This window comes from Pseudophryne corroboree, chromosome 5 (assembly GCF_028390025.1).
Source record: "Pseudophryne corroboree isolate aPseCor3 chromosome 5, aPseCor3.hap2, whole genome shotgun sequence".
Taxonomy (NCBI): domain Eukaryota; kingdom Metazoa; phylum Chordata; class Amphibia; order Anura; family Myobatrachidae; genus Pseudophryne; species Pseudophryne corroboree.
In genome coordinates, this window is record NC_086448.1 from 192,092,642 (window position 1) to 192,119,001 (window position 26,360).

The window sequence follows — 26,360 nt, forward strand, 5'->3', positions numbered from 1 at the left end:
GGTACCGTGCTCCCCATGGGCGATGAGCCCCGGCTGCTCTCACACATACCTGTTTCTATAGAGCTGGCCGCCATAGTAGGTCTCACACAGCGACCGCTCACCCAACGCCAACTGAAACCGGAAACCGGAAGGGAGTCTTCCATTGCTTTATACGGATTGAATAAAGGTTTATCTGACACGTGCAGGTTAAAGATTTGATTTGGTACGCGTGATTTATAGGGGTGGGACCCCTGGTTGATACATTAAGATACTACACTATATGGCGATGTTCTATGTCTCCTGATATATAGGTGGAGAACAGCCACTGGATAAGGAATTGATAGGTCTTGACACAAGTTGCTATCTGGTACGGATCTCTCCATTATTTGTGTTTGTAAATACACTATTAACAAAATTACTGCACCATAAGGCGCTTGTTCTTCTTTCCTAGTACCATATATATATATATATATATATATATATATATATATATTAAAGGGCAACAAAATTTGCTGCATTATGTTAAAAACTGTTATAGATATATATATATATATATTATATATATATCGCTCCTTCCTCCCACACACCCACTTCCTACTTCCTCCCCAATGACTCCATGCTGCATTCCCAGCTCCCCCACCCCATCCCAAAGCCCTGTATCCTCTCAACAATCCACTCTTACCGCGGGGAGACACTCACCTGCACTGCACTCCCCACTATAAAGATCCAAACACCGCACAGCAGGTACCATGCGGCCCTCACACCCCACCAGAAGAGACTGCTGCTAGGCATGGGAATCCTGGCCTGCGGAGCTTCTGCCATGTCCTGTAACTGCCTGCAACTGAGCTGCACCCATAAGAGTGGGTGCACACTCTCACTGCACAGTCACTTTGTGTGAGACGCTACTGTAACTCTGAGACTGGGCCCACACTGCCTACAGCTCACTGACCTATTTAGACAAGATGGCTCACATCCCTGCCGGGCACTAAGCAGCATATCCTTGGGGCCCCTCTGATCCTTGGAGCCTGGTACAGGTGTCCCCTTTGACCCCCCCTGTTGCCGGCCTGGTAGCCTGCCTGTCACCTTGTGAGCTTAATAAAGTGTGTACATACATGCTTACAAGCAATTACTGTATCTGCTCTTTTGTACATACTTATAGGCAATGATCAGTTTATTGCAGCAGAGGACATCCATGTGCCTACATACATGTAAGAGGAGGCGTCTGAGGAATTCCACGGCTACGGACTTAACACATTTTTTTGGCCTCCACCAAATTTACTCACAAATAGATATGATTTTAATCTCCCAATCCCTTGCTCCTGTGGGCTCTCACGTTTTCTTTGACAGAGCATGCTGGGACCTGTTCAACACACCTCACAAATCTCGGAACTGGACGCTGGATGGAGCTTTATTGTTAGATCCCTCCATTTATGTGTGAGGGGGAGGTGGTTGTGGTATGTGTGTGTAATGTGGTGCTCAATGACGGTATTTACAGTATGTATCTTTCTGAGAATGCTGAGGCAGGACTAGGGTATCTATATGTGTTAGAGGGAGGTGGCTGGGACAGTAAGTGGGAAATAGGTGGCTGGGGTAAATGTGTGTGAGAGGGAGATGGCTGAAACAGGGCTGGGAATATATATGTGAGAGGTAAGTGACGGGGCAGGGTATATGTGTGCAAGAGGGAGATGGCTGGGGTATATGTGTGTGTGTGTGTGTGAGGTGAAGCTGCCTTGAGGTGCAATGAGGGCACGTTAAAATAACACCCACGCCCACATCCCAAACTGACAATATTTTTTTTAAGACTTGTTACGCACCAATTGATGTCTCACCCCCATTGTAGCTTCAACCACATTATCCACAGCCCCCCTCCCCCCCCGCCACAAGGGGTCCTGCCTATTTTGTCAGTCCTGTGCCTCACAATTTCTGATGGCTGCCCGGCCTTCTTTTGTTTGAAGACTATCAATTCAGGAAACAGACATTGCTGTTGACCTCCAGTACCTTAGAACATCCAGGCAGCATACTACTGTCTTAAAAAAATAACAATACAATCCTTGCCATTATAAAAGAGTAAAAAAGTAATAATGAAACAACATTAATAAAAAACAAGAATACAGATAGATAGCAAAATCCTAAAAATTTCACCATCCAATTAGATATCTTAAACCTGTTGTTAGGAATATTTAGTCATCCATATTCAGGGGTGGATTGGGATGGAAAACCAGCCCGAAAAATTTATGGAAGCAGCCATAATGAGGGTATGGTCTGATGAGGGGGTGAGGTCTGTTGAAGGGGGTGGGATCCCTCCTCATAGACAATTTGGATGCCCATCTACCATGGCAAGATAATATTCTTCAAATGGGAACCTACACAAATTGATTGACAAACAGCATGTGGAGAATGCTACTGAGTTTTGATAGTAAACATTCACCATTCACAGTTTAATGTTGCACCCCCGAGGAAGTCATAGATATGACAGAACGTGTTGGGTTAATAGGGTGACTACATGGTGTATACAGCAGGAGACCAAGTGAAAGTGTGCATTGCCGTGGGGGTTTAAGTGGAGTTCTGTCAGCTGTAGAGGCTGTACATATTCAGTACTGTGTTTACAAAAACAGTACGGGCAGTACGGATGGTGTAATGGTTAGCATTACTGCCTCACAGCACTGAGGTCATGGGTTTGATTCCCACCATGGCCCTAACTGTGTGGAGTTTGTATATTCTCCCTGTACTTGCGTGGGTTTCCTCCGGGTACTCTGGTTTCCTCCCACATTCCAAAAATATACTGATAGGTTAATTGGCTCCCAACAAAATTAATCCTAGTGTGAATGTGTCTGTGTGTACATGTGCTAGGGAATACAGATTGTAAGCTCCACTGGGGCAGGGACTGATGTGAATGGCTAAATATTCTCTGTAAAGCGCTGCGGAATATGTGTGCACTAGATAAATAACTGGTAATAAATAAATAAAAAAGTAATTTTAATTACTTGAGTCATTTGTATTAAAAGAGTGTATTCGGTAGAAGGGTATCCCTACAGGTTTGAAGTCCATTGAGTAGAAGTGTGAGTGTGAAAACTGGTAACAGGATTCACTGAAGATATACTGCACTAATAACTAGAAGATTCCTCAAAATTGATGGTTATAGTGAAAATATCATTAAGATAAGCAAAATTACAAGTCTTGAAAATGTACACTTAACTATTTATTGATTGATTCCCTTTGGTGATTGAAATTATTACACTATAAGCACCCTCTTGGGGGTTTTGGCTTGTTTATAAGTTCATTAATTTTCGATTTTAATATTATTTATTAATTAACAGTTACTTATTTAGCACCAGTATATTCTGTAGTGATTTACAATTAGTAACATACAGTAATAAAACAAGACTAGGTAATAACAGGCAGCCAAGAGGCAAGCTTACAATCTACAGGAAAATAGGCAATGATACACAAGGATATGTGCTACTTATTGCATATTGGTGGGGTGTATGATCCAATCACACAGGAATGTTGGCCTGAGGTCAGCAGGATATAAAAATGAAGAAAGAAAATATCTGATATATATAGAAAAGCTATGTGTGGACAGTATATGTGGGTGATTCTGGAATTTGATAAGCTTGCCAGAAGAGGTGAGTTTTCAGCAAATGCTGGAAGGTTTGGAGACTAGAGGAAAGTGGTGTGCATGGGAGGGAATTCAAAAGAGTGGGTGCAGCCCCCCAAAAAATACTGTGACTGTGAATTGGAGCAGGTAACGAGTGTGGATGAGGGACGCAGATCTTGTGCTGCCCAAAGAGGTTGAACTGGGAGATATTTTGAGGTAATTGAAGAGATGTTTGTTGGTGTAGTTTGGTTAATGGCCGTATATGTGAGTAAAAGTATATATTATATTGGATTCAGTAGAATACAGGTGACTAGTGGGGAGAATGACAGTAGACAATGAGTGTTTGGCGAGGAAGATCAGCCTTGCAGCTGCATTCAAAATGTATTGCAGGGGTGAAAGTGTTTTTTGTGGAAGACCTGTAAGGAAACTAGTGATGTGCACCGGAAATTTTTCGCGTTTTGCGTTTTGGGTTCGGTTCCGCGGCCGTGTTTTGGATTCGGACGCGTTTTGGCAAAACCTCACCGAAATTTTTTTGTCGGATTCAGGGTGTGTTGTGGATTCGGGTGTTTTTTTTCAAAAAACCCTAAAAAACAGCTTAAATCATAGAATTTGGGGGTCATTTTGATCCCATAGTATTATTAATCTCAATAACCATAATTTCCACTCATTTCCAGTCTATTCTGAACACCTCACACCTCACAATATTATTTTTAGTCCTAAAATTTGCACCGAGGTCGCTGGATGGCTAAGCTAAGAGACACAAGTGGCCGACACAAACACCTGGCCCATCTAGGAGTGGCACTGCAGTGTCAGGCAGGATGGCCCTTCAAAAAAATACTCCCCAAACAGCACATGATGCAAAGAAAAAAAGAGGCGCACCAAGGTGGCTGTGTGACTAAGCTAAGCGACACAAATGGCCGACACAAACACCTGGCCCATCTAGGAGTGGCACTGCAGTGTCAGGCAGGATGGCCCTTCAAAAAAATACTCGCCAAACAGCACATGATGCAAAGAAAAAAAGAGGCGCACCAAGGTGGCTGTGTGACTAAGCTAAGCGACACAAGTGGCCGACACAAACACCTGGCCCATCTAGGAGTGGCACTGCAGTGTCAGGCAGGATGGCCCTTCAAAAAAATACTCCCCAAACAGCACATGATGCAAAGAAAAAAAGAGGCGCACCAAGGTGGCTGTGTGACTAAGCTAAGCAACACAAGTGGCCGACACAAACACCTGGCCCATCTAGGAGTGGCACTGCAGTGTCAGGCAGGATGGCCCTTCAAAAAAATACTCCCCAAACAGCACATGATGCAAAGAAAAAAAGAGGCGCACCAAGGTGGCTGTGTGACTAAGCTAAGCGACACAAGTGGCCGACACAAACACCTGGCCCATCTAGGAGTGGCACTGCAGTGTCAATCAAGACAGGATGGCCCTTCCAAAAAATTGTCCCCAAACAGCACATGATGCAAAGAAAAAAAGAGGCGCACCAAGGTGGCTGTGTGACTAAGCTAAGCGACACAAGTGGCCGACACAAACACCTGGCCCATCTAGGAGTGGCACTGCAGTGTCAATCAAGACAGGATGGCCCTTCCAAAAAATTGTCCCCAAACAGCACATGATGCAAAGAAAAATGAAAGAAAAAAGAGGTGCAAGATGGAATTGTCCTTGGGCCCTCCCACCCACCCTTATGTTGTATAAACAGGACATGCACACTTTAACGAACCCATCATTTCAGTGACAGGGTCTGCCACACGACTGTGACTGAAATGACTGGTTGGTTTGTACCCCCACCAAAAAAGAAGCAATCAATCTCTCCTTGCACAAACTGGCTCTACAGAGGCAAGATGTCCACCTCATCATCATCCTCCGATTCCTCACCCCTTTCACTGTGTACATCCCCCTCCTCACAGATTATTAATTCGTCCCCACTGGAATCCACCATCTCAGGTCCCCGTGTACTTTCTGGAGGCAATTGCTGCTGGTGAATGTCTCCACGGAGGAATTGATTATAATTCATTTTAATGAACATCATCTTCTCCACATTTTCTGGAAGTAACCTCGTACGCCGATTGCTGACAAGGTGAGAGGCTGCACTAAACACTCTTTCGGAGTACACACTGGAGAGAGGGCAACTTAGGTAGAATAAAGCCAGTTTCTGCAAGGGCCTCCAAATTGCCTCTTTTTCCTGCCAGTATACGTACGGACTATCTGACGTGCCTACTTGGATGCGGTCACTCATATAATCCTCCACCATTCTTTCAATGGTGAGAGAATCATATGCAGTGACAGTAGACGACATGTCAGTAATCGTTGCCAGGTCCTTCAGTCCGGACCAGATGTCAGCACTCGCTCCAGACTGCCCTGCATCACCGCCAGCGGGTGGGCTCGGAATTCTTAGCCTTTTCCTCGCACCCCCAGTTGCGGGAGAATGTGAAGGAGGAGATGGTGACAGGTCACGTTCCGCTTGACTTGACAATTTTCTCACCAGCAGGTCTTTGAACCTCTGCAGACTTGTGTCTGCCGGAAAGAGAGATACAACGTAGGTTTTAAATCTAGGATCGAGCACGGTGGCCAAAATGTAGTGCTCTGATTTTAACAGATTGACCACCCGTAAATCCTGGTTAAGCGAATTAAGGGCTCCATCCACAAGTCCCACATGCCTAGCGGAATCGCTCTGTTTTAGCTCCTCCTTCAATGTCTCCAGCTTCTTCTGCAAAAGCCTGATGAGGGGAATGACCTGACTCAGGCTGGCAGTGTCTGAACTGACTTCACGTGTGGCAAGTTCAAAGGGTTGCAGAACCTTGCACAACGTTGAAATCATTCTCCACTGCGCTTGAGTCAGGTGCATTCCACCTCCTTTGCCTATATCGTGGGCAGATGTATAGGCTTGAATGGCCTTTTGCTGCTCCTCCATCCTCTGAAGCATATAGAGGGTTGAATTCCACCTCGTTACCACCTCTTGCTTCAGATGATGGCAGGGCAGGTTCAGGAATGTTTGGTGGTGCTCCAGTCTTCTGTACGCGGTGCCTGAATGCCGAAAGTGGCCCGCAATTCTTCGGGCCACCGACAGCATCTCTTGCACGCCCCTGTCGTTTTTTAAATAATTCTGCACCACCAAATTCAAGGTATGTGCAAAACATGGGACGTGATGGAATTTGCTCAGATGTAATGCACGCACAATATTGCTGGCGTTGTCCGATGTCACAAATCCCCAGGAGAGTCCAATTGGGGTAAGCCATTCTGCGATGATCTTCCTCAGTTGCCGTAAGAGGTTTTCAGCTGTGTGCCTATTCTGGAAAGTGGTGATACAAAGCGTAGCCTGCCTAGGAACGAGTTGGCGTTTGCGAGATGCTGCTACTGGTGCCGCCGCTGCTGTTCTTGCTGCGGGAGGCAATACATCTACCCAGTGGGCTGTCACAGTCATATAGTCCTGAGTCTGCCCTGCTCCACTTGTCCACATGTCCGTGGTTAAGTGGACATTGGGTACAACTGCATTTTTTAGGACACTGGTGAGTCTTTTTCTGAGGTCTGTGTACATTTTCGGTATCGCCTGCCTAGAGAAATGGAACCTAGATGGTATTTGGTACCGGGGACACAGTACCTCAATCAAGTCTCTAGTTGGCTCTGAATTAACGATGGATACTGGAACCACGTTTCTCACCGCCCATGCTGCCAAGGCCTCAGTTATCCGCTTTGCAGCAGGATAACTGCTGTGATATTTCATCTTCCTCGCAAAGGACTGTTGGACAGTCAATTGCTTACTGGAAGTAGTACAAGTGGTCTTCCGACTTCCCCTCTGGGATGACGATCGACTCCCAGCAGCAACAACAGCAGCGCCAGCAGCAGTAGGCGTTACACTCAAGGATGCATCGGAGGAATCCCAGGCAGGAGAGGACTCGTCAGACTTGACAGTGACATGGCCTGCAGGACTATTGGCTTTCCTGGGTAAGGAGGAAATTGACACTGAGGGAGTTGGTGGTGTGGTTTGCAGGAGCTTGGTTACAAGAGGAAGGGATTTAGTGGTCAGTGGACTTCTTCCGCTGTCACCCAAAGTTTTTGAACTTGTCACTGACTTATGATGAATGCGCTGCAGGTGACGTATAAGGGAGGATGTTCCGAGGTGGTTAACGTACTTACCCCTACTTATTACAGCTTGAGAAAGGCAACACACGGCTTGACACCTGTTGTCCGCATTTGTGTTGAAATAATTCCACACCGAAGAGCTGATTTTTTTTGTATTTTGACCAGACATGTCAAGGGCCATATTCCTCCCACGGACAACAGGTGTCTCCTCGGGTGCCTGATTTAAACAAACCACCTCACCATCAGAATCCTCCTTGTCAATTTCCTCCCCAGCACCAGCAACACCCATATCCTCATCCTGGTGTACTTCAACAGTGACATCTTCAATTTGACTATCAGGAACTGGACTGCGGTTGCTCCTTCCAGCACTTGCAGGGGGCGTGCAAATGGTGTAAGGCGCAAGCTCTTCCCGTCCAGTGTTGGGAAGGTCAGGCATCGCAACCGACACCATTGGACTCTCCTTGGGCATTTGTGATTTTGAAGAACGCACAGTTCTTTGCTGTGCTTTTGCCAGCTTAAGTCTTTTCTTTTTTCTAGCGAGAGGATGAGTGTTTCCATCCTCATTTGAAGCTGAACCACTAGCCATGAACATAGGCCAGGGCCTCAGCCGTTCCTTACCACTCCGTGTCGTAAATGGCATATTGGCAAGTTTACGCTTCTCCTCAGACGCTTTTAATTTTGATTTTTGGGTCATTTTACTGAACTTTTGTGTTTTGGATTTTACATGCTCTCTACTATGACATTGGGCATCGGCCTTGGCAGACGACGTTGATGGCATTTCATTGTCTCAGCCATGACTAGTGGCAGCAGCTTCAGCACGAGGTGGAAGTGGATCTTGATCTTTCCCTTTAACCTCCACATTTTTGTTCTCCATTTTTTAATGTGTGGAATTATATAGAATATATATATAGAATGTAGATGGATAGTATACTTAATGGATGACGAGTGACGACACAGAGGTAGGTACACAGCAGTGGCCTACCGTACTGCTATATATAGTATACTGGTGGACACTGTCAGCAAACTGCAAAACTGTCTAAAATGCACCACAGGTATAGAATGTAGATGGATAGTATACTTAATGGATGACGAGTGACGACACAGAGGTAGGTACACAGCAGTGGCCTACCGTACTGCTATATCTAGTATACTGGTGGACACTGTCAGCAAACTGCAAAACTGTCTAAAATGCACCACAGGTATAGAATGCAGATGGATAGTATACTTAATGGATGACGAGTGACGACACAGAGGTAGGTACACAGCAGTGGCCTACCGTACTGCTATATAAAGTATACTGGTGGACACTGTCAGCAAACTGCAAAACTGTCTAAAATGCACCACAGGTATAGAATGCAGATGGATAGTATACTTAATGGATGACGAGTGACGACACAGAGGTAGGTACACAGCAGTGGCCTACCGTACTGCTATATATAGTACACTGGTGGACAGTCAGCAAACTGCAAAACTGTCTAAAATGCACCACAGGTATAGAATGTAGATGGATAGTATACTTAATGGATGACGAGTGACGACACAGAGGTAGGTACACAGCAGTGGCCTACCTTACTGCTATATATAGTATACTGGTGGACACTGTCAGCAAACTGCAAAACTGTCTAAAATGCACCACAGGTATAGAATGTAGATGGATAGTATACTTAATGGATGATGAGTGACGACACAGAGGTAGGTACACAGCAGTGGCCTACCGTACTGCTATATATAGTATACTGGTGGACACTGTCAGCAAACTGCAAAACTGTCTAAAATGCACCACAGGTATAGAATGTAGATGGATAGTATACTTAATGGATGACGAGTGACGACACAGAGGTAGGTACACAGCAGTGGCCTACCGTACTGCTATATATAGTATACTGGTGGACACTGTCAGCAAACTGCAAAACTGTCTAAAATGCACCACAGGTATAGAATGTAGATGGATAGTATACTTAATGGATGACGAGTGACGACACAGAGGTAGGTACAGCAGTGTCCTACCGTACTGCTATATATAGTATACTGGTGGGCACTGTCAGCAAACTGCTAAACTAGTCTAAAATGCACCACAGGTATACAATGCAGATGGATAGTATACTTAATGGATGACGAGTGACGACACAGAGGTAGGTACAGCAGTGCACTCTGCATTGTACTACTCCTATATAATATTAATTATACTGGTGGTCCCCAGTCCCCACAATAAAGCAGCACACTGTGAGCACAGATATGGAGTGTTTTTCAGGCAGACAACGTATACTGGTGGTCACTGTCAGCAAAACTCTGCACTGTACTCCTGCTATATAATACAGCTGCTCCCCAGTCCCCACAATTAAGCAGTGTGAGCACTCAGCACAGATATATTATGCAGCACACTGAGCACAGATATGGTATGGAGCGTTTTTTTCAGGCAGAGAACGGATAAAAACTGGTGGTCACTATTAGCAAAACTCTGCACTGTACTCCTCCTAACAGCTGCTCCCCAATCCTCCCCACAAATAAGAAATAAAGTAAACCAATCAACTTCTACAATAAACGGAGAGGACGCCAGCCACGTCCTCTCCCTATCATCTACAATGCACGAGTGAAAATGGCGGCGACGCGCGGCTGCTTATATAGAATCCGAATCTCGCGAGAATCCGACAGCGGGATGATGACGTTCGGGCGCGCTCGGGTTAGCCGAGCAAGGCGGGCAGGTTCTAACCTGCCTCAGACCCGTGTGAAAAAGGTGAAGTTCGGGGGGTTCGGTTTCTCCGAAACCGAACCCGCTCATCACTAAAGGAAACTATTGCAATAATCAATGCGTGTTACAATGGGGGTACCCAATTAGCCGAGGTTAATTACCTCAGCTAATTGTCTCTCTGGGGACTATCATATTAGCCCTGATAAGCCGGCCAATCAGAGATTTTGTTTCACCTGCCTCAGGCAGGCAAAATCAAATCCCTGGAAACAGCCCCATTTTTGGCTGTATCTACTGAAAACAAACAGGTTTCACAGAACCTGTGAGTTTTTGGGAGAGAATGTATTTTTTTACAGGCTACCAAAATTGTATAGCCTGTAAAAAAACAATACTTTGAGACATTGGGAAAAATTGCAACAAATGTCAGTTTTTCACGCCCGATGTTTCTTCTCTGTTAAGTGGATACCCCCCAATGAGTGCATGAATTAGAGTTTTTGCAGTGTCTTGTGTAAGATATGGGTGTATTCTGGATACATATTGTTTTTTTTTTACATCTATTTTTATTTCCAATTTAACAATATGGAGAAATATAAACAATGAAAAATAAATACTGGGACAGACACAAAATACAAAATACAAATCCCTCTAATGACAAAGACAGAATAATCATGTAAAATATTAATATTAAGAATTAAACATCACATGGTCATATAAAGAAAAATGCTGAAATACATATATGCACAAATACTAGTGATGAGCGGGTTCGGTTCCTCGGAATCCGAACCCGCCCGAAATTCACCTTTTTTTTACACGGGTCCAAGCGATTCGGATCCTCCCGCCTTGCTCGGTTAACCCGAGCGCGCCCGAACGTCATCATCCCGCTGTCGGATTCTCGCGAGACTTGGATTCTATATAAGGAGCCGCGCGTCACCGCCATTTTTCACACGTGCATTGAGATTGATAGGGAGAGGACGTGGCTGGCGTCCTCTCCGTTGTATTAGAAAAAAAAAACTGAGTGACTTAGTTTTAATTGTGGGGAGGATTGGGGACGGGGAGCAGCTGTTAGGGAGTACAGTGCAGGGTTTTGAGTTTAATCCGTTGTTTCTCTGCCTGAAAAAAAACGCTCCACCATATCTGTGCTCACTCAGTGTACTGCACTGCTGCATGATATATCTGTGCTGAGTGCACTGCTCACACTGCCTAATTGTGGGGACTGGGGAGCAGTTATAGCAGGAGTACAGTGCACAGTTTTGCTGACAGTGACCACCAGTCCAGTATACGTTTGTCTGCCTGAAAAACACTGTGGTGTTTTTTTTTTTCTTTCTTCATGCTAGTTTGTTAATAGCAGTCTGCTGACAGTGTCCACCACTGCAGCAGCGGAGCTTGGGGGCAGAGGCCGCTTTTGCAGTGAAGCAGATCCCGACTCTAGTGCCTCCTCCTGCTCTCCCAAGACAGCTTTCATTTTTTTTATGAAAGGGGCGTGGTCACGGAGGTCCGTGGTTAGGCCCCGCCTCCGACTTTGCCTGGGCCTCGGTGGGTGTCTGTGTGGCTCAGCCCTGCCTGCTACCTCTGCAGGAACTGGAGGTAACATGAATGCATGTGTATGTGTGTTTGGGGGGTGGGGGACTGTAGGAAACATGGTGTGTGTGGTGACTGTAGGGACATGCTGTGTGTGTGTGTTGTGACTGGGGGGGGGGGGGGGGTAACAGGCTGTGTGTGTGTGTGTGTGTGTGTGTGGTGACTGTAGGGACAATGCTGTGTGTGTGGTGACTGTAGAGACATGGTGTGTGTGTGTGTGTGTGTGTGTGTGTGTGTGTGTGTGTGTGTGTGTGTGTGTGTGTGTGGTGACTGGGGGGAACATGCTGTGTGTGTGTGGTAATCGGGGGTAACAGGCTGTGTGTATGTCAGTGGCGGATTTAAAGGGGTGAGGAAAGGGCGATGCCCCCCCCCTACACCTGCCTCGCAGATTTGAGAAGTGAGGGTCCACTCCCGTACCTTACTTCCGCCCGCCGCAACCGCAACGCGTCGCAACCGTGACAGTGATTATCTGCAGCAGCACTGACTGACAGTCTGAGTCTGACAAGTGTCAAATACAGACCGCCAATGTGAGATCGTCTCCGCCCGCAGCCGCCGTTGAGAATCTGAGTGCAAGGTGTTGAGGCAGTGTGTCACTCATTGTCCGGCGTCCCTGTATATTACCTTGTCCCTGTGTCCTGTCCTTGAATCAGGGTGTAATGTTCCAGGGTCCTGGTGCTTGCTGCTGCTGCCGTGTGCTGGTGTATGTTCCCCATACGTCCTTCTCTCTGCCAGCCGCTGATGGTGATGATAGGCCGGTGTCACCTGGTGCACCCGTCTCCCGCCGGTGTGCGACAGAAGCAGTCACTGCCAATTCCGTCTCCATGTAGCAGTGGCGGCTGCAGCTGAGCGGATTGTATAGCAGCTTACAGCCCAGCCGCGAGCTGGCACCGCACACACCGTGGGGGAGGGGGGAGCCCGTAGCGATCATCACACCCACAGCGGGCACATCATCTCTGGCCACCCACAACGCCTCATGGGAGCCCACGCCGGTCTTGTCACTAGCAAAGTGTTGGGAAACTAACACGTATGGCCTGTGTGTGACAGCAGCCTGCATGCGGGACCAGACAAGGGGACAGTGGGCATGGTGGAACATATGAACCTCTCCTTCCCATCCCAAACTCTCTCTGAAGTGTCACACTGACACTGCTGCTGGCTTATTATATGCAGTTACTGCTAGTCACAGACAGTGTCAGTGTGTCTGATCACCCACTACAGAGACTAGCCGGGGAGACCAGTCTGCTCAGCCTGATACCAGTACAGCTTGCGATCCTAGCTCAGGGTTGCCCTCCGCCTTGCAGCTGAGCCCAGTACCAAGACGCCTCCCCAGGACACTGCTGCTGAGTTATTGCTACACACAGGTAAGGCACCGCTGTTATGACAGGTGTTCCTCACCGAAGAATAGAACAGAATAATGACAGTTCCCCAATATATTATATACCAAGCGGAGGACTGGAAGGGGGAGGAGAAATACATAGGAAGAGGAGGAGTCAGGATTAATTTTGAAACTGCTCCACCTATAAGAAATGTCTAGATCCGCCCCTGGTGTATGTATAGTGATTGGAGACGACAGGTTGTGTGTGTGTGTATGTTTTGAATGGGGGGATCAGGCTGTGTGTGTGGTGACTGGAGGCAGTGTCGGACCAGGAAGGGGGGGGTTTGGCACACAGGCACGTCTCCACCCCATGTCGTTTCTGCCACTTTTTTTTTTTTTTAAACAGGGATCTGCGGCAGTGTGGTGCAATGAAGGGGCATGCAGCAGTACTGTCAGCGCAGCACTAGCAGGAGGAGGCGGTCCAGCCAATCCAGCCCCCCTCTCACCTTTTCTTCCTCTCTCTACCGCTGTTGCCCAACATCATGATCCCAAGAAAACCAGAAGAGGGGACCTGCTGCTGTCGGCGCTGAAAGGAGGACCAGCTGCTACCGGCACTGATGAGAAGAGGGACCCACCGCTGCCTGAGGTACACAGTGCTGCTTGTACTTAGGGTGGGGTGCACAAAGTGACACTAGTATCAGGGGTAGGAAGACAGAGCGAGGTACACAGTCCCACATGTACCCCCACTCACTCTACCCCGCCTCTCTCTCTCTCACACTCCTCTTTTTCACCTCTCTCCCCATTTCTCTCCCCCCAGCCCCTTCTCTCTCTCACCCCCCCATCTGTCTCCCCTCTTTCTCTTTCTTTCTCTATCTATCTCTTCACCCCCTTGCCCCCTCTCCCTCTTTCAACTCTCTCTCTCACTTAACCTTATCTCTCATCCTCCGTCTCACCTCTCTCTCATTCTCTCTCTCTCAACTCTCTCACCCTCACTCTGTGACTCACCTCTCTCTCTTTCTTTCTCTTTCGAACCCTTTCTCCCCCGTATCTCTCCCTTTTTCTTTTGCACTCTCTGTTTCATTCTCTTTCCCTCTCTCTCTCATCTCCCTCACTCTGTCCCCCACTCTATCAACCCTTTGTCTCACTCCCCCCTCTGTTTCTTTTTTTTTCTCTCTACTCCTCTCTCTATCTTTCTCCCCCTTGTGCCTCTCTCCTCTCATAGTGCTTTCTCTTCCTTGCTGTCTGTCTCACTTCTCTCACACTCTCTCTCTCCCTCCCCTTATCTCTTTCCTTTCACTTTCACTCTCACCCCACTCTGTCTCACCTCTATCTTTTTCTCTTTTTTCTCTCTCCCTCTCTCTCACCCCCCTGCCCGCCCCCTCTCTGTCAGCCCTCTCAACCCCATTTCTTTCTCTTTCTTTCTTTCTTTTTCTCTTTCTTTCTTTCTTTCTTTCTTTCTTTCTTTCTTTCTTTCTTTCTTTCTTTCTTTCTTTCTTTCTTTCTTTCTTTCTTTCCTTCCTGTTCTCTCTCTTCCTCCTGATCCCTCTCTCTCACACCCCTGCTTTTGTCTCACCTCTTTCCCTCTCTCTTTCTTTCTCTATCTCTCCTGCCCGCTCTCCCCCAGCTCTCTCACTCTCACCCCCTCTTTTACCTCTTTCTTTTTCCCTTTCTCTCTCTCTTTCTTGTTTACTCTTTCTCTCTCTCTCTCATGCTTTATCTCTCTTTCGCGCTCACTCTTCCCCGACCCCTCTCCCTCTTTCAACTCTTTCTCTCACACCTGTCTCACCTCTCTCTCTCTTTCTCTCTCTCTCTCCATCCTTCCACTCTGTCTCACTTCTCTTTCATTCTCTCTCTCTTTCCCCCATCCCTCTCCTCTCTCTCTCTTACATCCTGCTTCTTCTCTCTCACTCCCCCTCTTTCTCTCTCCCCCTCTTTCTCTCTCTCTCTCTCTCTCTTTCTCTCTCTCTCTCTCTCTCTCTCTCCTCTCTCTCACCTTGCTTTAGCTACTCTGCTGTCTGTCTATCTCTCTCTTTCTACCCCCTCTCTCTTTCTCACCCTGCTCTCCTTCTATCCCTCTCTCCCCCTTTCAGAGAGTTAATGGGTGTTGCTGGCTGCTGTTTTGATCTGTACTGCTTGGTGAAAGGCGCTGGGTGAGATGCAGAACTAGCGTCAATGCTGGGGAACACCAGTCAAAATCTTGCCTAGGGCATCAAACTGCTTAGGGCCGCCTCTGGGGGAAGCAACCGGCCAAGGGCGTGCAGGTACCGCAGAAGACAACCTCCACCGGCTTCAAGACCCATCAGGACCCGCGGAAGAACCCCTACAGTGAGGATTCGACCTGAAGAACCCCTTACAGAGGACCCCTGTAGAGAGGGTGACAGGAGCACTGCAGTGGGAGTCAGAACAGGAGGAGTCAAGCCAGCTGCCAGACAGGATCGGCAAGGACCTTCGGCATGGCAGGAGCAGCACCGTGCAGTGTTTTACATCCTGGGCCTGCTCAGGAGTTCGGAGGTGGCAGAAGAGCTGCAACGCAGAGTGGTGAGAAACATAGTTTTTTTTTCTTTTTCTGATGCCCTTCTGCTGCATTCGCTGCTCTGTAAGGCTAAGCCAACCCTGGGTTGTTGTTTTTTTTTTTTTGGGGGGGGGGGCGCCAATGCTGTTTCTTGCACACAGCGCTGAAATGTCTAGTTACGGCACTGTCCACCAGGTCCGACCGTTATACTAGTGTTCACTCTAGGCTGTTTTAGCAGGGCGCCGCGCCATGCCCATTTTTTAACAGGCAAAACCCGCCCTGCCCCTTTTGCGGCGCCCTGCTAGAACAGCCGCCCGCTCCCTGCCCTCCCGGCGTGTATAGATGCCGTGCGCATGCGCGCGGCATCCATTCACGCATTGGGAGAGGGCTGGGGGAAGCCCAGCACCGACGGAGGTGCTGGGCACGCCCCCAACAGTGACGTCGGCGGCCACAGACGCTCTCTATAGTAGTGTCTGTGGGCCGCACCGCCCCCTAAAATGACGGAGGCGTGGCCACGCCCCCTAATTTGCGTGGCCGCGCCCCCATTTCGGACGCACGCGCGGCTTCGCCGCGCGCGCACATTTGCCCCCCTGAGTCCGGCGCCCTGCCCCTTTTCACTCCTAGAGTGAACACTAGTTATACAGTATATTATATATATAATTAAGCACTAAGCAGCAGTACAGTAGGCCACGGCTGTACCTACCTCTGTGTCGTCAGTGCACTCATCGTCCATAAGTATAAGTAATACTATACTATCCATCCATCTACATTGTATACCTGTGGTGGTTTTTTTTTCTTTCTTCATACTAGTTTGTTTAGCAGTCTGCTGACACTGTCCACCAGGTCCGTTATACAGTATATTATATTTATATATAAGCACTAAGCAGCAGTATGGTAGGCCACGGCTGTACCTACCTCTGTGTCGTCAGTGCACTCGTCGTCCATAAGTATAAGTAATACTATACTATCCATCCATCTACATTGTATACCTGTGGTGGCTTTTAGTTGTGCGCAAAATATGGAGAACAAAAATGTGGAGGTTACAAAAATAGGGAAAGATCAAGATCCACTTCCACCTCGTGCTGAAGCTGCTGCCACTAGTCATGGCCGAGACGATGAAATGCCATCAACGTCGTCTGCCAAGGCCGATGCCCAATGTCATAGTACAGAGCATGTAAAATCCAAAACACAAAAGATCAGTAAAAAAAATGACCCAAAAATCAAAATTAAAAGCGTCTGAGGAGAAGCGTAAACTTGCCAATATGCCATTTACGACACGGAGTGGCAAGGAACGGCTGAGGCCCTGGCCTATGTTCATGACTAGTGGTTCAGCTTCACATGAGGATGGAAGCACTCATCCTCTCGCTAGAAAAAAGAAAAGACTTGCGGCAAAAGCACAGCAAAGAACTGTGCGTTCTTCGAAATCACAAATCCCAAAGGAGAGTCCAATTGTGTCGGTTGCGATGCCTGACCTTCCCAACACTGGACGGGAAGAGCTTGCGCCTTACACCATTTGCACGCCCCCTGCAAGTGTTGAAAGGAGCACCCGCAGTCCAGTTCCTGATAGTCAAATTGAAGATGTCAGTGTTGAAGTACACCAGGATGAGGATATGGGTGTTGCTGGCGCTGGGGAGGAAATTGACAAGGAGGATTCTGATGGTGAGGTGGTTTGTTTAAGTCAGGCACCCGGGGAGACACCTGTTGTCCGTGGGAGGAATATGGCCATTGACATGCCTGGTGAAAATACCAAAAAAATCAGCTCTTCAGTGTGGAAGTATTTCAACAGAAATGCGGACAACAGGTGTCAAGCCGTGTGTTGCCTTTGTCAAGCTGTAATAAGTAGGGGTAAGGACGTTAACCACCTCGGAACATCCTCCCTTATACGTCACCTGCAGCGCATTCATAATAAGTCAGTGACAAGTTCAAAAACTTTGGGCGACAGCGGAAGCAGTCCACTGACCAGTAAATCCCTTTCTCTTGTAACCAAGCTCGCGCAAACCACACCACCAACTCCCTCAGTGTCAATTTCCTCCTTACCCAGGAAAGCCAATAGTCCTGCAGGCCATGTCACTGGCAAGTCTGACGAGTCCTCTCCTGCCTGGGATTCCTCCGATGCATCCTTGAGTGTAACACCTACTGCTGCTGGCGTTGCTGTTGTTGCTGCTGGGAGTCGATCGTCATCCCAGAGGGGAAGTCGGAAGACCACTTGTACTACTTCCAGTAAGCAATTGACTGTCCAACAGTCCTTTGCGAGGAAGATGAAATATCACAGCAGTCATCCTGTTGCAAAGCGGATAACTGAGGCCTTGACAACTATGTTGGTGTTAGACGTGCGTCCGGTATCCGCCGTTAGTTCACAGGGAACTAGACAATTTCTTGAGGTAGTGTGCCCCCGTTACCAAATACCATCTAGGTTCCACTTCTCTAGGCAGGCGATACCGAGAATGTACACGGACGTCAGAAAAAGACTCCACAGTGTCCTAAAAAATGCAGTTGTACCCAATGTCCACTTAACCACGGACATGTGGACAAGTGGAGCAGGGCAGACTTAGGACTACATGACTGTGACAGCCCACTGGGTAGATGTATTGCCTCCCGCTGCAAGAACAGCAGCGGCGGCACCAGTAGCAGCATCTCGCAAACGCCAACTCGTTCCTAGGCAGGCTACGCTTTGTATCACCGCTTTCCAGAATACGCACACAGCTGAAAACCTCTTACGGCAACTGAGGAAGATCATCGCAGAATGGCTTACCCCAATTGGACTCTCCTGGGGATTTGTGGCATCGGACAACGCCAGCAATATTGTGCGCGCATTACATCTGGGCAAATTCCAGCACGTCCCATGTTTTGCACATACCTTGAATTTGGTGGTGCAGAATTATTTAAAAAACGACAGGGGCGTGCAAGAGATGCTGTCGGTGGCCAGAAGAATTTGCGGGCCACTTTCGGCGTGCAGGCACCGTGTACAGAAGACTGGAGCACCACCAAAAAACCTGAACCTGCCCTGCCATCATCTGAAGCAAGAGGTGGTAACGAGGTGGAATTCAACCCTCTATATGCTTCAGAGGATGGAGGAGCAGCAAAAGGCCATTCAAGCCTATACATCTGCCCACGATATAGGCAAAGGAGGTGGAATGCACCTGTCTCAAGCGCAGTGGAGAATGATTTCAACGTTGTGCAAGGTTCTGCTGCCCTTTGAACTTGCCACACGTGAAGTCAGTTCAGACACTGCCAGCCTGAGTCAGGTCATTCCCCTCATCAGGCTTTTGCAGAAGAAGCTGTAGGCATTGAAGGAGGAGCTAAAACAGAGCGATTCCGCTAGGCATGTGGGACTTGTGGATGGAGCCCTTCATTCGCTTAACCAGGATTCACGTGTGGTCAATCTGTTGAAATCAGAGCACTACATTTTGGCCACCGTGCTCGATCCTAGATTTAAAACCTACGTTGGATCTCTCTTTCCGGCAGACACAAGTCTGCAGGGGTTCAAAGAACTGCTGGTGAGAAAATTGTCAAGTCAAGCGGAACGCGACCTGTCAACATCTCCTCCTTCACATTCTCCCGCAACTGGGGGTGCGAGGAAAAGGCTACGAATTCCAAGCCCACCCGCTGGCGGTGATGCAGGGCAGTCTGGAGCGACTGCTGATGCTGACATCTGGTCCGGACTGAAGGACCTGCCAACGATTACTGACATGTTGTCTACTGTCACTGCATATGATTCTCTCACCATTGAAAGAATGGTGGAGGATTATATGAGTGACCGCATCCAAGTAGGCACGTCAGACAGTCCGTACGTATACTGGCAGGGAAAAGAGGCAATTTGGAGGCCCTTGCACAAACTGGCTTTATTCTACCTAAGTTGCCCTCACTCCAGTGTGTACTCCGAAAGAGTGTTTAGTGCCGCCGCTCACCTTGTCAGCAATCGGCGTACGAGGCTACTTCCAGAAAATGTGGAGAAGATGATGTTCATTAAAATTAATTATAATCAATTACTCCATGGAGACATTCACCAGCAGCAATTGCCTCCAGAAAGTACACGGGGATCTGAGATGGTGGATTCCAGTGGGGACGAATTAATAATCTGTGAGGAGGGGGATGTACACAGTGAAAGGGGTGATGAATCGGACGATGATGATGAGGTGGACATCTTGCCTCTGTAGAGCCAGTTTGTGCAAGGAGAGATTGATTGCTTCTTTTTTGGTGGGGGCCCAAACCAACCAGTCATTTCAGTCACAGTCGTGTGGCAGACCCTGTCGCTGAAATGATGGGTTGGTTAAAGTGTGCATGTCCTGTTTATACAACATAAGGGTGGGTGGGAGGGCCCAAGGACAATTCCATCTTGCACCTCTTTTTTCTTTCATTTTTCTTTGCGTCATGTGCTGTTTGGGGAGTATTTTTTAGAAGGGCCATCCTGCCTGACACTGCAGTGCCACTCCTAGATGGGCCAGGTGTTTGTGTCGGCCACTTGGGTCGCTTATCTTACTCACACAGCTACCTCATTGCGCCTCTTTTTTTTCTTCTTTGCGTCATGTGCTGTTTGGGGAGTATTTTTTGGAAGGGCCATCCTGCCTGACACTGCAGTGCCACTCCTAGATGGGCCAGGTGTTTGTGTCGGCCACTTGTGTCGCTTAGCTTAGCCATCCAGCGACCTCGGTGCAAATTTTAGGACTAAAAATAATATTGTGAGGTGTGAGGTGTTCAGAATAGACTGAAAATGAGTGGAAATTATGGTTATTGAGGTTAATAATACTATGGGATCAAAATGACCCCCAAATTCTATGATTTAAGCTGTTTTTTAGGGTTTTTTGTAAAAAAACACCCGAATCCAAAACACACCCGAATCCGACAAAAAAAATTCGGTGAGGTTTTGCCAAAACGCGTTCGAACCCAAAACACGGCCACGGAACCGAACCCAAAACCAAAACACAAAACCCGAAAAATTTCAGGTGCACATCCCTAACAAATACACACACACACACATATTTATAAGATCCAAGGATGCGGCATATATATATATATATATGTATATATATATATATATCTCCTATGTAATAGCCCAGATCTGTGACTTTCTGACTCATTTGCTAACGCTGGGCGGAGTCACAACACTGGGCGGAGTTAGTCAAATGAGTCATAGATCTGGGCAAATCTATAGGAGACTAGGAGCAGAAGCAGATAGTATGGGCATGGCACAGGCAGGGGTGCATACCTCCCTGCTTTCTTCAGGCAGACAGGGGTGCATACCTCCCAGCTTTCTTTAGGCAGAAGGAGGGACACACACGCGTCAAAAAGGGGGCATGGTCAACGAAAATGGGGCGTGGCTTCATGGGAGGGCCCCCGTTTTCCTCAGTGAGGGGGCATGCCCAGCGCTCTGTGAGCTGCTGGCATGCCACAGGGGCGGATTATGAGTCCGGAGGGCCCATGGCACTTGAGACAGGGGAGCCCTATCTCATTGCTGTGCCTGCTGTGGGGTTGGGGGCGTGGCCTAATCGTGGGATGCGTGGCCACGCCCACTTATGCAAATTCCGTGTTTTTTTGTGTGGGGGGGGGGGGGGTTAAATGGAATTTTGGCCCCTCAGCTAGGGCTAAATCCAGAGGAGGTGGTCACTTTCCCCTACACACCCGCACAGGCAGAAGAATGCAGGGAGACTGCTCAGAGGCATCACTAGCATTGGTGTCACCCAGTGTGGTAACTCATGGTGTCACCCCCCATGGACCTCCTCCCCTATCACACCACACGGAATTCTGGTGAGGGGGGGGGGGGGGGGCGTGGTGATGGGGCGTCGATGTTTTCGGACCATTCCGTCATGCAGCCGCTGTGACCCAAAAGATGGCGGCCTGGCGACTGCCTTCACAGCTAGACTGCGGAGGCAGGGGGCTACCCTTAAAATGCGAGTGCATCTCTGTATAGCAATGCACTTGTTTATCAGCGGGGGAGCGGACCTGGTATGTGGGGCGGCCTTGCCCTGTGCTGGGCGGCCCCCCTCATGCTAGAGAAAGCAGTTGTAGTTTTGCTACTTTTAGCAAAACTACTACTGATGCTGAATTAGGCCCAAAATCCATAGCTATGCCAGCAGTCATGGATGCTGCATACACACGCACCCGCTAGCGGCCTAAACATTATTGCAAAAACTACGGGTAGCGGGAGCACTGCTTCCCACTACCCCTGATTATTCCCCAACGCCGGCTCCCCCTTACTGCTCTGGGCAGTAGGAGAATCGCTCTCCCACTGCCTGTGTCAAGTGTCGTCTGTCTATAGCCAGAAGTGCCGCACTGTTTTGAATATGCTATGAATATAGTTTGTGAGGGCACCGGACACAGTTTCTCTGTTTAAAGGAGTGTCGAACCATATGCTACATATATATATATATATATATATATGTATATATAATGTGTGTGTGTGTGTGTATAATATACACCCAGTATCATAATATGTATACACCCAGTGCAATGTCACAGAGATCCTATTGCCTGCTTATCCCCCCACCCAAGTATTTCCTATCCCTACCCGCCTCCCTTCCCCTAGTACTGCCCAAACTTCTATCTACCCTTACCCCCTTAAAACCCCCAGTACTGCCTGCCCTCACACCCCATAATATGTGATAGGACACAGAAATAGTTGAGTAGAACCCCAATTTTTTAAAGTGAGGAGTCCCTGGGACCCACAATTTTTTTTGCTGTGCACGATCACTGCAACACCCATTGGCACATTAATCCACCCACCCTATCAGCTGACATAACGCTCCCCTCACACAGCAGCACCCATACTTCGCTCACACAGCATCCACACTACGCTCACACAGCAGCACCCATACTGCGTAACACAGCACCCATACTACACTCAAACTGCACTCATACTACGCTCACACAGCACCACCCATACTTCGCTCAAACAGCATCCACACTACGCTCACACAGCAGCACTGATACTACACTCACACAGCATCCACACTACGCTCACACAGCAGCACCCATACTACGCTCACACAGCAGCACCCATACTTTGCTCACACAGCAGCACTCATACTACACTCACACAGCAGCACCCATACTTTGCTCACACAGCAGCACTCATACTACACTCACACAGCAGCACCCATACTATGCTCACACAGCATCCACACTACGCTCACACAGCAGCACCCATACTACACTCAAACTGCACCCATACTACGCTCACACAGCTGCACCCATACTATGCTCACACAGCAGCACCAATACTATGCTCACACAGCATCCACACTACACTCACACAGCAGTACCCATACTACGCTAACACAGCAGCACCCATACTATGCTCACACAGCATCCACACTACGCTCACACAGCAGAACCCATACTACGTAACAAAGCACCCATACTACACTCAAACTGCACCCATACTACGCTCGCACAGCAGCATCCATACTACGCTCAAACAGCATCCACACTACACTCACAAAGCAGCACCAATACTAAACTCACACAGCAGCACCCATACTATGCTCACACAGCAGCACCCATACTATGCTCACACAGCAGCACCCATACTTCGCTCAAACAGCATCCACACTACGCTCACACAGCAGCATCCATACTACACTCAAACTGCACCCATACTACGCTCACACAGCAGCACCCATACTACGTCACACAGCACCCATACTACACTCACACAGCAGCACCCATACTACACTCAAACTGCACCCATAGTACGCTCACACAGCAGCACCCATACTACGTCACACAGCACCCATACTACACTCAAACTGCACCCATACTTCGCTCACACAGCAGCACCCATACTACACTCACACAGCAGCACCCATACTACGCTCACACACAGCACCCACACTACGCTCACACAGCAGCACCCATACTACGCTCACACAGCAGCACCCATACTACGCTCACACAGCAGCACCCATACTACGCTCACACAGCAGCACCCATACTACGCTTACACAGCAGCACCCATACTACGCTCACACAGCAGCACCCATACTACGCTCACACAGCAGCACCCATACTACGTCACACAGCACCCATACTACACTCAAACTGCACCCATACTACGCTCACACAGCAGCACCCATACTATGCTCACACAGCAGCACCCATACTATGCTCACACAGTATCCACACTACGCTCACACAGCAGCACCCATACTACGTAACACAGCACCCATACTACACTCAAACTGCACCCATACTACGCTCACACAGCAGCACCCATACTACGCTCAAACAGCATCCACACTATGCTCACACAGCAGCACCTATACTACACTCAAACTGCACTCATACTACACTCACACAGCAGTACCCATACTACGCTCACACAGCACCCATACTACACTCACACAGCAGCACCCATACTACGTTCACACACAGCACCCATACTACGCTCACACAGCAGCACCCATACTACGCTCACACAGCAGCACCCATACTACGCTCACACAGCAGCACCCATACTACGCTCACACAGCAGCACCCATACTTTCTCCAAACCTTTAAATGTTCCCTGAAAACTCACCTCTTCAGACAAGCCTATCAAATTCCAGACCCACCCACATAACCTTCAGTGCTTCCCTATCTAATTACATCCTCTGTAGAGTATTCATAACATCACATATCTTGTCTTTCTTTAGTCTCACACCCTCCTGACACTTGGATAACTTTGTGGGGTATCATCATACAACCCATTAAGAACCTAGCAATCTGGTGGACCATAATGCAATAGTTAGCATCAATCCTTGTGTATCTATGCCTATTTCCCTATAGATTGTAAGCTTGCGAGCAGGGCCTTCCTACCTCTGTCTGTCTGTTTTTACCCAGTTTTGTTCTATTACTGTTGTTCTAATTGTAAAGCGCAACGGAATATGCTGCGCTATATAAGAAACTGTTAATAAATAAATAAATAAATAAATACTACGCTCACACAGCAGCACCCATACTACGCTCACACAGCAGCACCCATACTACGCTCACACAGCAGCACCCATACTACGTCACACAGCACCCATACTACACTCAAACTGCACCCATACTACGCTCACACAGCAGCACCCATACTACGCTCACACAGCAGCACCCATACTATGCTCACACAGTATCCACACTACGCTCACACAGCAGCAACCATACTACGTAACACAGCACCCATACTACACTCAAACTGCATCCATACTACGCTCACACAGCAGCACCCATACTACGCTCAAACAGCATCCACACTATGCTCACACAGCAGCACCTATACTACACTCAAACTGCACTCATACTACACTCACACAGCAGTACCCATACTACGCTCACACAGCAGCACCCATACTACGCTCAAACATCATCCACACTACGCTCACACAGCAGCACCCATACTACGCTCACACAGCACCCATACTACACTCAAACTGCACCCATACTACACTCACACAGCAGCACCCATACTACGCTCACACAGCAGCACCCATGCTACGCTCAAACATCATCCACACTACACTCACACAGCAGCACCCATACTACGCTCACACAGCAGCACCCATACTACGCTCAAACATCATCCACACTACGCTCACACAGCAGCACCCACACTACGCTCACACAGCAGCACCCATACTACGCTCACACAGCAGCACCCATACTACGCTCACACAGCACCCATACTACACTCAAACTGCACCCATACTACACTCACACAGCAGCACCCATACTACGCTCACACAGCAGCACCCATGCTACGCTCAAACATCATCCACACTACGCTCACACAGCAGCACCCACACTACGCTCACACAGCAGCACCCATACTACGCTCACACAGCACCCATACTACACTCAAACTGCACCCATGCTACGCTCACACAGCACCCATACTACACTCACACAGCAGCACCCATACTACGTCATACAGCAGCACCCATACTACGTCATACAGCAGCACCCATACTACGTCATACAGCAGCACCCATACTACACTCAAACTGCACCCATAGTCCCATACTATGCTCACACAGCAGCACCCATACTACGCTCACACAGCACCCATACTATGTCACACAGCACCCATACTACACTCGAACTGCACCCATAGTACGCTCACACAGCCCAAATTAGCCCCCCCCTCCATCCCCCACAGCACTCAGTAATCCAACAATTTATACATCCCACATTCACCCCCATATAGACACATACACACATCAGAAATCGATTCTGCTCATCATGGACATGGAGAGCCACTATAGAAGTTACCTGGCATCATGCAGCAACATCAGCAGCAACTACATGCTCGTGTAGTTACAGTCTGGGGGCGGAGCTTGCGTGTGTCAGGCTCAGTCAGGACCCAGAGTGAGGAGAGAGTGGACGCTGGAGGAGAGGGGAGGGGTGGCCAGTGCACTGCCTGCACGGGGCTGTAGCTGCTGCCTGCTGATCTCACTGACAGGTGAGAGTGTCGGGCTTTAGGAGGCGGGGCCTGAGAGGAGGGGGTGTGGACGCAGCCGTGGACCAGGTATTTTCATGTCAGGGAATGGGGGTGCGTGTGAGTGTGCGGCTCGTTTTGGTGTCACCCTATTGAAGGGTAACACCCGGGTGCGGGCCGCACCATCCGCACCCACCTCATGACGCCACTGAGACTGCT

At 48.4% G+C, this 26,360-nt stretch overlaps 1 protein-coding gene across 1 annotated transcript in view; it reads right to left on the reverse strand.

Moving 5' to 3' along the window:
* The window catches only part of CREB5 (cAMP responsive element binding protein 5), a 775,500-nt gene extending 749,469 nt beyond the window's left edge, over nucleotides 1–26,031 (reverse strand). The window contains exon 1 of the mRNA XM_063921974.1: nucleotides 25,976–26,031. The gene's annotated coding sequence lies outside the window, so the exon portion shown is untranslated. The remainder of the gene's footprint in view (nucleotides 1–25,975) is intronic.
* Nucleotides 26,032–26,360: the final 329 nt, after the last annotated feature.